The sequence below is a fragment of the Pipistrellus kuhlii genome, unplaced genomic scaffold, assembly GCF_014108245.1.
Source record: "Pipistrellus kuhlii isolate mPipKuh1 unplaced genomic scaffold, mPipKuh1.p scaffold_m20_p_3, whole genome shotgun sequence".
Classification (NCBI taxonomy): domain Eukaryota; kingdom Metazoa; phylum Chordata; class Mammalia; order Chiroptera; family Vespertilionidae; genus Pipistrellus; species Pipistrellus kuhlii.
In genome coordinates this window covers 63,450,240-63,466,604 of record NW_023425529.1, presented here as the reverse complement: position 1 = coordinate 63,466,604, position 16,365 = coordinate 63,450,240, and positions in this window count along the sequence as shown.

Genomic DNA, 16,365 nt, shown 5'->3' with positions numbered 1-16,365 from the left:
GTATATATATAAATATATATATATATATAATGTATGTACCTTTATTATCATTTACTTGTTAACTTGTTGATGAACATTGGGTTGTCTCCAGGTTTTTTTTTGCTTTTACAGATAAAGCTGCTATGAATGTTTGTGTACAATTCTTTGTACAGACATAGGCTTGCATTTGTCTTGGGAAAACACCTGAAATACAATGGCTGGATCACATGGTACATATACATTATACTTTTTAAGGAATAGCCAAACTGTTTTCTAAATTATTTGTTCTATTTTATGTTTCATCAGTAATGTATGAGAACTACTTTATATCCTTGCCAACACATGCTCTGATTAGTCTTTAATTTTAGCAGCTATTTTAGTAGGTGTGTAAGAGTATTTCATGTGTTTTTGATTAGCATTGTCTTAATGACTAATATTGTTGAGCATCTTTTCATGGCTCATTTGCCGTCTGTATATCTTTTATGATAATATTTCTCTTTAGATCTTTTGCCCACTTCCTATTGGACTGTTTATTATTATTAAGTTTTGGGAGTTTTTTTTATGTATTCTGTATATACATTCTTTATCAAATATTTTCTTTCATTTTATGGCTTGTCTTCTTATTCTCTTAATGGTGTCCTCTGGAGAGATATTTTAAAGTTTAATGAAGTCCAATTTATCAATGTGTCATGTATTTTTTTAAAATATATATTTTACAGAGAGGAAGGGAGAGAAATAGAGAGTTAGAAACATCGATGAGTCATCGATCAGCTGCCTCTCGCACGCCCCCCACTGGGAATGTGCCCGCAATCAAGGCACATGCCCGTGACTGGAATTGAATCCTGGACCCTTCAGTCCACAGGCTGACTCTCTATCCACTGAGCCAAACCGGTTTCGGCATGTATTTTTTATACTAAAAATCTTTGCCTATTTGAAAATCATGAAGTCCCCCCCCCCCCCCCCCCAAATGAGGACATTTTCCCACTGATTTTTAGAGAGTGGAAGGGGGAAACATCAATGTGAGAGAAACACATCAATTGGTTGCCTCCTACACGCACCCCAACCAGGGCCAGGAAGGAGCCTGGAAACCAAGGTACATGCCTTTGACCGGAATTGACCCTGAGACCCTTTGGTCCCTAGGCTGATGCTCTATCCACTGAGTCAAACCATCTAGGGCAAAAATCATGAAGGTTTTATCCAGTTTTTTTCTAATAATTTTATAGTTTTACATTTTATATTTCAGTTTAAGATCCTGTTTTAATTAGTTTTTATATATGATATGAGGGTATGGATCAAAGTTCATTTTTATAAATGGTGGATAATTGGCATTGTTGCCATCTGTTCAAGCTGGTATAACAAAATATACCATAGACTGGGCAGCTTATAAAAAACAGAAATGTATTGGTTTCTGGAGGCTAGGGAGACGAAGTTTAGTTTTGGTGTTTGGTTTTGTGAGAGCCCACTTTCTGGTTCATAGATTACTTTTTGCAGCAGAAGGAACAGGGAAATTCTCTCTGGTCTCCTTTATAAGGGCAATAATCCCACTCATGAGGGATTTATCATAATGACCTAATCACCTATCAAAGGTCCCACCTCTAAATACCATCACCTATAACTTGGGGGGGGGGGGAAGAGGAGCACAAAGAAACATTGTCTATTGGGTACATCTTAAAAATATTCAACCTTTTGACCCATGAGTTTGATATGTCTCTTCATTTACTTATGTCTACTTTAATGCCTCAATAGTTTTTGTATATTGAATAGTTTTCAGTTTTTATCATATTTGTTCTCTAAACATTTTTTTTTGATGCTATTGTTATTTTTAAAAAAATATATTTTTATTGATTTCAGAGAGGAAAGAAGGAGAGAGAGATAGAGACATAAATGATGAGAGAGAAAAATCATTGATTGACTGCCTCCTGCACACCCCTGACTGGGGATCAAGCCCATAACATGGGCATCTGTCCTGACCTGGAATTGAATCTTGACCTCCTGGCCTATGGATCAACACTCAACCACTGAGCCACACTGGCTGGGAAAATGTTATCATTTTTTTAACTTTCATTTTTGATTGTTCATTGCTAGCATATAGAACTAGAATTAATTTTTCTATATTGAAATTGACTCCTGCATCATTTTAAGAATCACTTATTTGGTCCAATATTTTAGGGGCTCCAGCAGATTTTCATATATAGATGATCATGTTGCCTATGAATAAAGACAGTTTTACTCCCTTCTTTCTAGTCTGGATGCCTTTTATTTATTTCTTTTGCCTTAGTGCCCTGGCTAGAACCTCCAATATAATAAAATAATAGTGGTGAGAGCAGACATCCTAATCTTGTTCCTAACCTCAGGGAGAGAGCATTCAGTCATTCACCACTAAGTATGATAGCTATAGGTATTTTTTTTTGTTTTGTTTTTTTTAAAATATCAATATATTTTATTGATATTTCACAGAGAAGAGGAAGGGAGAGAGATAGAGAGCTAGAAACATTGATGAGAGAGAAACATCGACCAGCTGCCTCTTGCACACCCCCTACCGGGGATGTGCCCGCAACCAACGTACATGCCCTTGACCGGAATCGAACCTGGGACCTTTCAGTCTGCAGACCGATGCTCTACCACTGAGCCAAACTGGCTTCGGCAGCTATAGGTTTTTAAAAGATACCTTTAGTCAGGTTGAGGAAATTTATTCTATTCTTAGTTTGGTGGAACTTTATCAGGAATTTATGTTGAGTTTTGTCAAATTCCTTTTTTTTGTCTCTTTTGAGATGATCTTATGCCTTTTGTTTTTGTTTTTTAGTTTTTAATATGATAAATTACATGGATAATTTTTTAATGTTAAATCAATGTTGCATTCCTATTTAGTTGTGATACATTACCTCTTTTATATATTGTTAAATTTATTTGATAAAAATTTGTTGAGAATATTAGTATCTATATCCATGAGAAATATTGTACTATAGTTTTCATTTTTTAAAAATCTTTGTCTGATTCTGTTGTTGTGATAATGCTGGCCACATAGAATAAATTGGGAACTATTCCTTTATTTTTCATTTGTGGAAGAGCTTGTATGGAATTGGTATTCTTTCTTACATAAATTTCTTACATAAATATTGGTGAAAAGAATTCACCAATAAAGTCACCTGAGCTTCGAGTTTTTTGTGTGGAAAGATATGAAAAATAAATTCACCCAAGCTATTATGCTCAATTAATATTTGACAAAGGAGGCAAGAGCATACAGTGGAGTCCAGACAGTGTCTTCAATAAATGGTGCTAGGAAATTTGGTCAAATACATGCAAAAATATGGAACTAGATCACCAACTTACACCATACACAAAAACAAATTCAAAATGGTTAAAGGACTTAAATGTAAGATGGGAAACCATACAAATTTTAGAAGACTCCATAGGCAACAAAATATCAGACATGTCATAGCAATATCTTTATTTATTTATACAGCTCCCTGGGCAATGGAAACTAAGGAGAAAATAAACAAATGGAACTACATCAAAATAAAAAGCTTTTGCACAGCAAAAGAAACCATCAACAAAACAACAAGAAAGCCCACTGCATGGGAGAACATTTTTGCCAATACTATTTCAGATAAGCATTTAAACCTAAAATTTAAAGGGGACTCATACAAATTAACAAAAGGAAAATAAACGATCTAATAAAAAAAAATGGGCAAACGTAAGTAGATATTTTTGAAAGAGTGCATACAGAAGGCCGAGAGACATATGAAAACATGCTCAAAATAATACGAGAGATGCAAATCAAAACAACAATGAGGTGCCATCTCACACCTGTCAGAATGGCTATCATCAACAAATCAACAAATAACAAATGCTGGCAAGGATGTAGAGAAAAAGGAACCCTCTTGTACTGCTGGTGGGAATGCAGACTGGTGCAGCCACTGTGGAGAACAGTATGGAGTTTCCTCAAAAAGTTAAAAATGGAACTCCCATTTGACCCAGGAATACCACTTCTAGGACTATATTCCCCCAAACCAGAAACACCAATCAGAAAGGATATATGCACAATTTACAATAGCTAAGATTTGGAAACAGCCTAAGTGCCCATCAGCAGATGAGTGGATTAAAAAATGGTGGTACATCTATACAATGGAATACTATGGTGCTATAAAAAGAAGGAACTTTTACCATTTGCAACAGCATGGATGGAACTGGAGAACAGTATGCTAAGTGAAATAAGCTAGTTGGAGAAAGACAAATACCGCATGATCTCACTTATATGTGGGATATAATGATCAAAATAAACTGATGAATAAAAATGGACCTAGAGACAAAGTGGCACTGAGCAGACCATCCAACCTTGGGGAGAAGGCAGGAGAGGGAGGTGGTTAGAGATCCACCAAGGAACTTGTATGCATGCATATTAGCATAACCAATGGACCAGGTGCTGGGGTGGTGGGGGCTTGCCTTTGGGGGTGGGAGTTAAATGGAGAAAAAAGGAGACATGTAATATTTTAAACAAACAAACAAAAAATAAAAACATAAATAAATTATAAAAATAAATGAAATTTCTTAGATATATGGCTTTACAACTTATCTGTTTCTTTAAGTGAGCTTTGGTAGGTTATATCGTGAAGAAATTTTTCCATTTCATTTATATTGTCAAAATTATTGGTATAAAGTTCTTGATAAAATTATTTTAGATCTTAACACATCAGTAAAATCTGTAATTATGTCACCTGTCATTCTTAAGATTGATAATTTATATCTTAGAAGTATAGATGTTTATCAGTTTCATCATTTTTTTTTTAAGAGCCAACTTTTTATTACATTTATTTTTATCTGTTTTTTATTTCATTGATTTCTTCTCTGATCTTTATTATTTCCTTCTACTTACTTTGGGTATAATTTTTACTTTTTAAAATCTAGTTTTTCAAGGTGGAAATTAAAGTGAGTAATTTGTGATCTTATTTTCTAATGTAGAAAATTAATGGTGTATATTTCCCTCTAACCAATGTTTAGTAGAAATTTACAAATTTTTATATGTTGTGTTTTCATTTTCACTTAGTTAAAAATACTTACTAATTTTTAAAGAAGTTTTTTCTTTGACCCATGGGTTTTAATCACAGTAATAGAAATGAGGTAAGAGGATGAGAGCTAGAGGATTACTTTAAGTCTCTGGGATGGGTAGGAAGGAGGTAAGGAAAGATACTGATGAAGATATGGTTGTATGAGTAGATGGAGAAGAGGAACTGGAAGTTGAGGGAATTTCTACCTAATCCCTCTGTGTTCTTTGTGGAGAACAAGGCAATGACATCAGCCGTGAGTAAGAGGATAGGTGACTTGAAGGTGGTAAAGAGTTGAGCAATATTTCTGGGTAATAATAGCAAGAGAGAACTAGGAACACCTACAAAAATCATTGAAGAGGTAACTAAGGATGAAGATCATGGAATTATAAAAGCATATTGCAGTTTTCCACTACTTTGCTTGGATCCATAAGTATTGTTTTAGAGGGAGCAGACAGATGTAGAAATGGTTTCAAGTTTAATATTTCAATGAACTCATTTGGAGGAAAAAGAGTGAAGTGAGAAAATTGAACTTATTGATAAAATCATAATTGAAGAGATGTTTTCAGCTGAAAAAGGAAGGGAAGTGAATTGCATTATTAAGGAAAATGGGTGCATGAGAAAGTAGGTCAAGGGACTAGCATTTTTTTTTTTTTATGAAGTTGAAAAACAAGTTTAAAGGAATTGACAGAGAGAACAGGAAGTTTACATTTTGTGGTCAGGCTATGAATATTGGAGATTAAATTTTAATCAGTAAAGTAATTCTGTGGGACAACTAGTTTCAGGGTGTGGGTATGTATACAGGTGATAGAACTGGAGTAGAACTGAAGGTTATTGGAGTTAGGAGACCTAAGAATTGTGAAAAAAGGCATTTTATGGGGCATGTACTTAGCCTCTGAAACCAGCCAGGATGATGGTAAGGTTAGGAATGGAGAGGAGAGTGTGAGTCAACTGCCATTCAGTGTTTGGGGATGAATGCCAAGGGGTTGGTTGATGACAATAAGAGAAGGGCATTTAAAATTATACAATCCTAGAAGGCACAAATCAGCAGAGAATGCTGGCTCACCTCCAAGCCTCATGTCAAGACAGGTTTGAGAGAACAAAAGTCACCACTAGTGAGGACTTTGGAAGAGAAGAGTACCCAAGGGGAGGTTGAGGATTAAGTTCAGCCAAGAAATGGTGGAAGATCCCTTTTTAGATAATGAAAATGTATTAGACTTTGGTGACCAAGAAATAAGGTTCTAGAAGAGACAGCAGAATGAAGTGAACATGAGATATAGGCATCTGCTCTCTTCCAATTTAAGTATTTATTTGGTGTTCTGATTGGAGGTCATAGATTGGGGTAGAGACTGACGGTGTTAGGGATGTGAGATGTGATATTGTCTATAGACTTCAAGTTTCCAAAAGGAATGTTGATGTGATTTTTCTTTTGTGTTGAAACTAATGTTTCGACTGATACAGGAAGCAGTCTGTGAACTTGCTGACTTTAAGACCTCTTTCAGCTAAGGGGAGTGTAGCAACATTCCATTTCAAATATCAATGACTAAAATATTTTTTCTTCCTGATGACTAAGTTGTCTCTAGAAATTGTCTCATAAGCTTCCCACAAAAGCAAGGGCAGTTTACCTGCCCTATGATAAGGCCTGTATGGAGAGTATGGATCCAGGAAAATGTGGGGAATGACGGGGCTCAAGCTGAATCCCTGTGGCAATTCCCTGTGGAATTCCTATGTCATGTGATTGTCCATATTTCTATCCTTTTAACTATCTCTCTGTTAAACTAACCCTTGAATAGGAGGTCACAATACTGGGTGGATGAGGGGCAATTTACTTTCCTTCCCTCAGGTACATCATTAGAAATGTTATATTCCTTTCTTTATAATATTTTTTTCTTTGAATTGGGTTCACTGTTTTCCAGAAGAGTAAAGTTTCAAAATTGTTCATCATGTGAAAATAACTGGATATATATAGTAGCCATCCCAGCATTGTTTACCTAACATCAGCACCTTGGTCCAATTGCTTTGCCTGTGTATACCTAGTCTCCTCTTCAGAGAGACACAGTTAATAACACAGGACTCACCTTGCAGGGTTGATATCACTTTAACCGTTGTTGTATATGATGATCTGAGTCTATACCCTGGCAAACAACAGGTACTCAATAAATGGTAGTTATTTTTATTCAGAGCATCATGCCAGAACATGCAGAGGTTTAACACAAGTGAACTCACCACATCTTCACAACAATTCTATGAAATGACTATTAATAACACAAATTGAAGTTCAGTGTGATTCTTAAGGTCAAAGGTCAGAACATATCTCAGACTTGGCATCAGGTCTTTTTGATTTTACACCCAATGCTCCTCTGAATACAGTTAGATCATCCTAGGAAAATTATTTAGAATTTAAAGAAGAAACTTTCAAAATATTTTGTTGTTACAGCGGCTTATTGTAATCCTTACCATCATTTCAAAGGGGCACAAAGCCCCTTGTACAGAATCATAAGTCCTTTTCATCTTATTAAGTTTTCAGGGGCACAAAAGAGAATCATACCCAGAGCAGTTGATTGGTTATGCTTAGAGAGTTCAGCAATTAGGCTCAAAATAGATAATCAAAGTTAAGCTGAGGGAAGCCATGACTGATTTGAAATAGCAAGAGCAAAGACTAGGAACACTAAAAGTCAGAAATATCATACAATTATACTTTTCCTGATGCAAGCACTTAGTGAATCAGAATTCACTTAGTTAGCAGTGAGCAGAGGCTCCCCACTGAGCTCCTTAATTATAACACTTGGGCACTCTATAAAAAACATGAGAGGAATGCCATTTTTGGCAATTCATAAATCATGTGATTTCACTTCCTTTCTTGGGTGGACCATTTATTACAGACCAGGGTAGGGATTTTGCTGGACATGCAAACTCCTTCCATTCATTTAAACATCAAATATGACAAGCTCCATAATGCCCCAGGGGTGATTTTTAATAATCCACAGACCTTCATTAGTTGACACTCTTTCCCATCCCAAGCCTGCAGTATTGCTGTGTTTCCAATATGACCTGTGGAGAGACAGCTTTAAACTGACTCCCCAAGCTTCAGAGGGGATCATGGAGGCCATGGAGTTCTATCCTTTTATGGTATAAATGAATAAACAAGGCCTCAGGAGGCTTAATGACTTTTCTGACATTGCATGGCCAGATAATAGAAAGGATAAAACTGGAAAGGTTAAAATAGAGGCCATGTCTTAATGAGGTGAACCAGTGTCATGAAACAGGGTAAATTTTAGAGAGGGATATGGCAAATTTTGGGGGTGGGGTGTGTGAAGGAGGAGGAATTACTTAACCTTGAGTTTTACTGCCTTCTTTGTAAAGTTTCTTAATATCTGCCTTGTGGGATGGTTGGATAATCGAATAAAGTTATGCACTTCGTAGAATTGCTGGCATGTGGGATGTGCTAAATGAATGATAGATTTTACAAATCTGCCTTTGAAGTAGACTTCATCACATTTAAAATGAAAGAAACATTTGCTCCACTTTCTTTGTATTTTCAACTGAACTCATTGCCCTTTATTAACCAATTTAACCCAAACCAGTTTTGGAACTAACCTGGATTATGGCCATAAGCTCTCACAGGCTCTCACTGCAAATAGATTTAGAAAGTCTGGAGAGAGTCTTGCTCTCATCCTCATATCTGCCTCACCTTTGTTCCGTTCTTCAGGCTGCCCCTTACTTATGCCTGCCATACTCCATACCATGATGCCAGGCTGTCGTGCTTGAGAAATGGATACATCCAGCTTTTTGTTTCATTCTCCCTGATCCTACTGCTATTCTCGTTCAGTTCTTACCTCAGCATCTTTGGCTGAAGCCGTAACCTTGGCCAAGTTGAAGTCAGTCTTTATCTCAGTTTCAGTAGAGTGTTGCTGGAATGGATGCTTACTCAGTAGTCCCAAATGTACCCTCAGGTGCCCATAAGTTTCTCTGCATTTCTCCCAGGCCCAGGTAGAAGTAGGTACCTGAAAATATTGATTGCTAGAGTGATATGGAATTTCATGGTCATATTTGCCCCATGGCCTGCCGCAATAAATTGCTCTGTTCCATGCGAAATGTGAAGGGTCCCAGTTCTTTTCTATCAGAATCATCTGAGTACCCGATATTTCTCTCTTATAATACAGGGGTTGATGTCCAGTGGGAATCTCTTTAAATAATCTCATACAATCTAGGTGGGGTCTGCCCCCATTCCTGTCTTTCTTTGTTCCTTTTTAAAATATGGTTTTATTGACTTTTAGAGAGAGAGAGAGAGGTAGGGAGAGGGATAGAAAGATAGAAACATCAGAATGTTTCTATCTGGCTTTAACAGAATCCAGACCTCACCTATTTGGTGGTTGATACCCACTGGAGTCTTATGGGGTGGTTATGGGGCTGCAACTTGCTTGATTCCCCAAATGAGGTCACCTCTTAATCCCACATGTATCTTGAAGTTAGAGAAATGAACTGCTTCTGTGCCTTTCCACTCCTTTGAATTTGGTTTTAGACAGTCAACTGATGAGGTAAAAATGTTATTTTCATACAGCTGGCCCTCAAGATTTGACAAAAGTTCTACAGAACACCAAACATTCAAATACATAGAACTTGCATGATTTTTTATCAATGTTTTTATAAGACAGTAAACTCTATAAACTATTACAAAACTACCCTATTTTGCTTGTGTCAAAGAACCAAAAACACACATTTAAAAATATATATTTTATTGATTTTTTACAGAGAGGAAGGGAGAGGGATAGAGAGTTGGAAACATGGGTAAGTTGCCTCCTGTACACTCCCTACTGGGTATGTGCCAGCAACCAATGTACATGCCCTTGACTGGAATCGAACCAGGGACCTTCGAGTCCTCAGGCCAATGCTCTATACACTGAGCCAAAGCAATTAGGGCAGCAACACACATTTTTTACCGATGAACTTTTTTCCTTCATTCAATGGCAATAGTTTTAATGAGTCCCATAGTGGGAGGTTATTGGCAGATGAAAATACCTATTTCATTGAACAGAAGAAAGTCAATTAAGAAAACTTATGTTGATTTTCAACTACTAATGCTAATCTCCAGGCATATATGAAAAGTAGTAACATGGAACAGCTTTCTTATTTTATCTTGCCTCTAGCTCTCAGGCTGAATTACTTGGATCATAAAGGTTAGGTTGCTTATCACTGTGGAGAGTTTTGTCTTTCCTCACCTTACTCTCTTTTGCCAGGATTGTGGAGAAGACTGGCACTGCTTTGCTGAAATTCCAATGAGGCAATATCTTATAGACATGATCATGCCAGATATAAAACACTATTAAAATGCTGATTATTAAGAGGGCAGAGTTACAGGATTTTAAGAAAAACACTGCAATTCAGTCTTCCCTTAGTGCTTTCCTCTCCCCCCCCCCCCCCCCCCCCCCTCTTTCCCTTCTCCTCCTCCTCCTTCTTCCCCAAATTACAGGAAGTATAAGACTGGGACTCCAGCTTATAAACAATCATTGCCCTGGGATAGACAGTAAGGCAGTAGAGTGCAGATACATGACAGGGTGGCCAAAAACATAAGGGTGAAAGATAGCCAAATCTTTTCCTCTTTTTGATTGTTTTACAATTACTCCAGATTCATGAGCACATTGTTGAAACTACCTTTTCAAAGCCCCATTAATCTTTGCTATTGGTTCATCTCCTGTTTCTAAGCATGATCTCACCTCAAGTTCTGCCCAGCAACTCTAAAGCATCATCTCTTCTCAGTCCAGAAAAGCAGAATGGAAGATCCCCCAGTTGGTGCTTGTTTAGGAGCTTTTCAAATGACTCATCAGTGTGGGGATTTGGTGTGGATGACTGACCAACTAATTATCTGAAGATATCCTGTCAGAACTTTGGACTTTGCATAGAATTAAAGCCCATGCCCTGAATGACACATGAGCTTGTCATTTGAAAGTGAGCAAAATTAGGTAGCCTTGTTCTCTCCTCTCAGTTCTTTTGGAAAGTCTCTCCCTCTAGGTACCCTTCCTTGTTATTCCAAAGAGCAGTTGGGGGTAAGATTCAAAGCCATTAGCTGAGCACTGAATACAGGGTCACATTTTTACTCAGGGCTTGACTGCCATCTTTATTCTCCAAAGGTTTGCCTGGATTTTCTGTTTCTCTGCTCTCAACAAGGAAATCCAGCTGATTAGTCCAGAAGCTGAATGACTTGTGCAAATAAATACATGAGTCATTCTCAGACCATGAACTCTAAGTTGTATCCCAACACAAGTCATTAAAGATCAAACATCTATTTTTCCCCCCTACAAGATAGGCATGTTACTTTCAATTTTATGATGTCTCTCTTTTTTTTTTTTAAATTTAATTTTATTGTTTAAGGTATTACAAATAGTAGTACATATGTCTCTTTTCCCCTCCCATTGACCTCCACCCCCAGCCTCTCCCCCCCTCCCTTTCCTCACCCCTGCACTTGTCCTCAACCTCCCCCCTCCACCCCCCACAGTGTCTTGTGTCTTGTATCTGTTGGTTGTGCTTATATATGCATACAAGTCCTTTGGTTGATCTCTTACCCGCCCACCCCCACAACCCTTTCCACCGTAGTTTAACAGTTTGTTCCATGCTTCTTTGCCTCTATCTATTTTTGTTCAATAGTTTATAATGTTATTTATATTCCATAAATGAGTGAGATCATGTGATATTTATCTTTCTCCAACTGGCTTATTTCACTTAGCATACCACTCTCCAGTTCCATCCATGCTGTTGCAAATGGTAAGAATTCCTTCTTTTTTACAGCAGCATAGTATTCCATTGTGTATATGTACCACAGTTTTCTAATCCACTTGTCTGCTGATGGGCATTTAGGCTGTTTCCAAATCTTAGCTATTGTAAATTGTGCTGCTATGAACATAGGGGTGCATATATCCTTTCTGATTGGTGTTTCTGTTTTCTTGGGATACATTCCTAGAAGTGGTATTCCTGGGTCAAATGGCAGTTCCATTTTTAATTTTTTTAAACAGCCATTCTGTTCTCCACAGGGGCTGTACCAGTCTGCATTCCCACTTACCAGGCCAGGGCCCTTTTCCTAGGGCATAGGAAACTTACATTTTTCTTCAAATGTTATTTGTACAGTATTAAAGAATAAAGTTATCAACATAAATAAGATTATGCAATAGAGCATTTTAGTATCAGTCTGTTAATCTGCAAGTATCTATTAATATCACACTATGTCCTTAAAGTAGTAGAAGTGCATGGGTTTGGGATGGTGTTTCAATGGCAGATGTGGCCTTTGATAAAGAACTTTTAACCTCCACAATGTGACACAAAACTATTAGAACCATGAGGCAGATATTTAAGTGCTAAATGCCATGATTGTGAGTGTTAAGGAAGCTCATGGGAGGGAAGAGTTTGTGTGGCTCTTTATTGTGCTACTAGAAGCCCCGTGCATAAAATTCATGCATGGGTAGGTGATCAGGGCTGATCTGCAGTGGTGACCAGTGGGGCAATTGGGGGGTCCACGCTGGCACTTGCCTTGACTGGCCTTCCCTGCTGCTATCACTGGCCTTGCCACCATCGCCAGTTGCCTCTCTGTGGGGTGATTGATGGGGGGCCTGCTGCCATCTGCCTTGGCTGGCCTGGGACCTGCAGACTGGGGCAGCTCCTGAGTTGAGTGTCTGCCCCCTGGTGGTTAGTGTGCCTCATAGAGCCCAGTTGTTCCACCATTTGGTCAATTTGCATATTAGATTTGAAGAGTGCAGAACTACCATGATTTAGACAACAGAAAGAATTTAGAAACCAGAAGTAAACGAGGCACTAATGAGAAAAACCATTGTTATTTATTATGTGCCAATTACGTCTCCATTGGTGAACAAGCTAGAAAAGGAGGGGACTGCTGGAAACAGTGGAATGGCTTTTACACCTATAAAAACGTGGGCTGAGTCAGCTCATCATCTTCTGTGTCAATATCAGGATTATTGGTGCAGTGCATCAGTTCTATCTATTGTTTACTAAATATTATTAAGAGTTTAGATTCTTAGTAATGTCTAGTGTATTAGCCCATTGCATTATTCCCAGCTGATGTTGCTACCTGACACTTCTGATACAAAATGTGTCAGTATCAATTCAATTCTGATACTAGCTACCAAGGCTTAACACAGGTCCCAGAGGTGAAAGGCCGAGTCCCACAAGATTGCTCCCATTTAAGATGCTCGGTGAAAGTCCCAGACCTCCTGTACTTGTGACCGACTGTCTCTATGTTGGAGGTTCCTAAGATCCCTTCATCAGGTTGATAACTTGCTATCATCTCTCACAGAACTCAAGGGAGCACTTTACGTACCATTACCAGTTTATTATAAAGGAGACAAATGGAGATGAAGAGGTTTCTAGGGCAAGAGATGGAAGGATCCTGGATTCTGTTCCTGTTGAGCTGGAGTGCACCACCCACATGAAAATGTCCACTAACCCAGAAGCTCCTAAATCCTATTATGGAGGCCCTATTATGTTAGCACAGTGGTTTAATTATTGGCCATTGGTGACTTACTCAATCTCCACTTCTCTTCTCCCTTTGGAAGTCTGGAGGTAGGGTGAAAGTTCCAAGCTTCTAAGCAAAGCTTGATCTTCATGGTAGCCAGTCCTCTTCCCAAAACTTTCTAGGAGATAGAGTCTCATTAGTACAGCAAAGTTGTTCATAACTGCCCTCCTCTGCTGGCTTGGTCGCACCCAACTGCCCTCCCCTACAGGCCTGGTTGCCCCCAACTGCCCTCCCTGCTGGCCATCTTGTGATGGCCCTCTTATGGTGATCATCTTGTGACATCTTCATGCAAGGGCATCGCTCGATGCCACCAAGGCTTTTATTATATAGTATGAAATCATAGCCCCATCATCAATTTGGGAAATCAAACATTCATACCATGCTATTATTTAATTTATAGACCATATTCAAATTTCAACAATTGTCCTAATAATGTTCTTATATAGTTTATATTTTCTCTAAATCAGTATCCAATCCAGGATCACGAATTGCATTTAGTTGTGTATCTTTAGTCTCCCTTAATTTGAAACAATTCCTCAGCTTTTGAAATACAGGCCAGATGTTTGGTAGAAACCACAAGTTGGGTTTGCCTCGGGTTCTGTAATGATTAATTAAGATCATACATTATCATAAAAGTGGTTTGTGTTTTTACCAGTGTATCACCTCAGGAGGCACATGTTATCTGTTTATCTCATTGTTGACTTCATTAAGTTTGAGTATGTGTATATTATGTGTATAAGATGGTGACTGATGGGTTTATCCACTATAAGACTTTCACCTTCTTCTTGTTTTTTTGTTTTGTTAATCCTCACCTGAGGATATTTTCCCATTGATTTTTAGAGAGAGTGGAAGAGAGAGAAAAATACAGAGAGAAACATCAATGTGAGAGAAACGCATCGATTAGTTGCCTCCTGCACATACCCTGACAGGGCCCGGGCTGGAGAGGAGCCTGCAACCCATGCATGTGCCCTTGATCGGATTCAGACCGGGACCCTGTGGTCCACAGGCTCATGCTCTATCTACTGATATATTTTGAGACAATTTAATATTCTATTCTCTTCAAACCTTAATAATTTTAACATGATTAATCTTACTGGAGTCAATTATTACTATGATGGTTTCAAAAAAGGTGATTTTCTAACTTTATTATTTTTCCTACCTTTATTTTTTCCAAAGCTTTATTGAGGTATAATTGACAAGTAAAATTATATTTATTTATTTATTTATTTATTTATTTATTTATTTATTTTTAAATATATATTTTATTGATTTTGCACAGAGAGGAAGGGAGAGAGATAGAGAGTTAGAAACATCGATGAGAGAGAGTCATCGATTGGCTGCCTCTTGCACACTCCCTACTGGGGATATGCCCGCAACCAAGGTACATGCCCTTGACCAGAATCGAACCCGGGACCTTTCAGTCCCCAAGCCGACGCTCTATCCATTGAGCCAAACCGGTCTCAGCTAAAATTATATATATTTAAAGAGCATGCTAATTTGATATATTTATTCATTGTGAAATGAATCCTACAATCAGATTAATTAACTTATTTATCACCTGACATAGTTACCTTTTTGTATTTGTGGTTCTATTTTTAATTTTTTGAGAAACCTCCATACTGCTTTGCATAGTGGCTGTACTAACTTACATTTCTACCAACAGTGCACAAAGGTTCCCTTTTCTCCACATCTTCATCAACACTTATTATCATTTCTCTTTTTTATAGTAGCTAATCTAATAGATGTGAGGTAATATCTCATTGTGATTTTAGTTTGCATTTCCCTGATGATAAGTGATGCTGAATACTTATTTCATGTACTTATTTGCCATTTGTGTGTTGAGAAAATGTTTATTCAGTTTCTTTCCCTATTTAAAAAATTAGATTAGTTGTTTTGTGTGCTTTTGCTATTAAGATATATGAGTTCCTTATATATATTGGATATTAACATCAACTATATGGTGTGCAAATATTTTCTCTAATTTTGTAGGTTGCCTTTTTATTTTGTTAATTGTTTTTCTTCCATTTTTATTAGCTGGCATTTTATTGTAAGAAAATGTTCAACTTTTCACTTTATTGATTTGAATTAATGGATTCTTTTTTATTACTAGAGGCCAAGTTCCTCCCCTGGCCTGTGCCATCTTGCAATCTGGGATTCCTTGGGGGATGTCGGACTGCCGGTTTTGACCAGATCCCCATAGGCCATGCCTAGGGACCCCACCAGTGAATGAATCCATGCGCCAGACTTCTAGTATGCATATAAAATCTTTGGTTAGTCTTTTCCTCTGAGATTCATCAGTCTGTTCCATGTTTCCATGCTTGTGCATCAAGCATTTGCCCCCTGGTGGTGAGTGTGCATCATAGCTACTGGTTGAATGATTAAATGGTCAGCCAGTTGCTTAGGCTTTTATATATATAGACTAGAGGCCCAGTGCACAAAATTCATGCATGGGGGGGAGGTGCCCTGAGCCCAGCCTACACCCTCTCTAATCTAGGACCCCTTGAGGGATGTCTGACTGCTGGTATAGGCCTGATGCCCTGGGCCTGTACCAGCAGTCAGACATCCCTCTCACAATCCTGGACTGCTGGCTCCTACCCACTCAACCTGCCTGCCGACCTGATCACCCCTAACTGCCTCTGCCTGCTGGCTTGTTTACCCCCAACAGTTCCCATCCATAGCAGCCTGGTTGACCCTAACTGGCCCCCTGCTGGCCTGGTCACCCCATGCAGCCTGCTGCTCAGTCGTTTGGTTACCCCTCACTAAACCCCTGCCAGCCTGGTTGCCCCACGCAGTCTGTTCAGTTGTCCATTTGGTTGTGACGGTCAT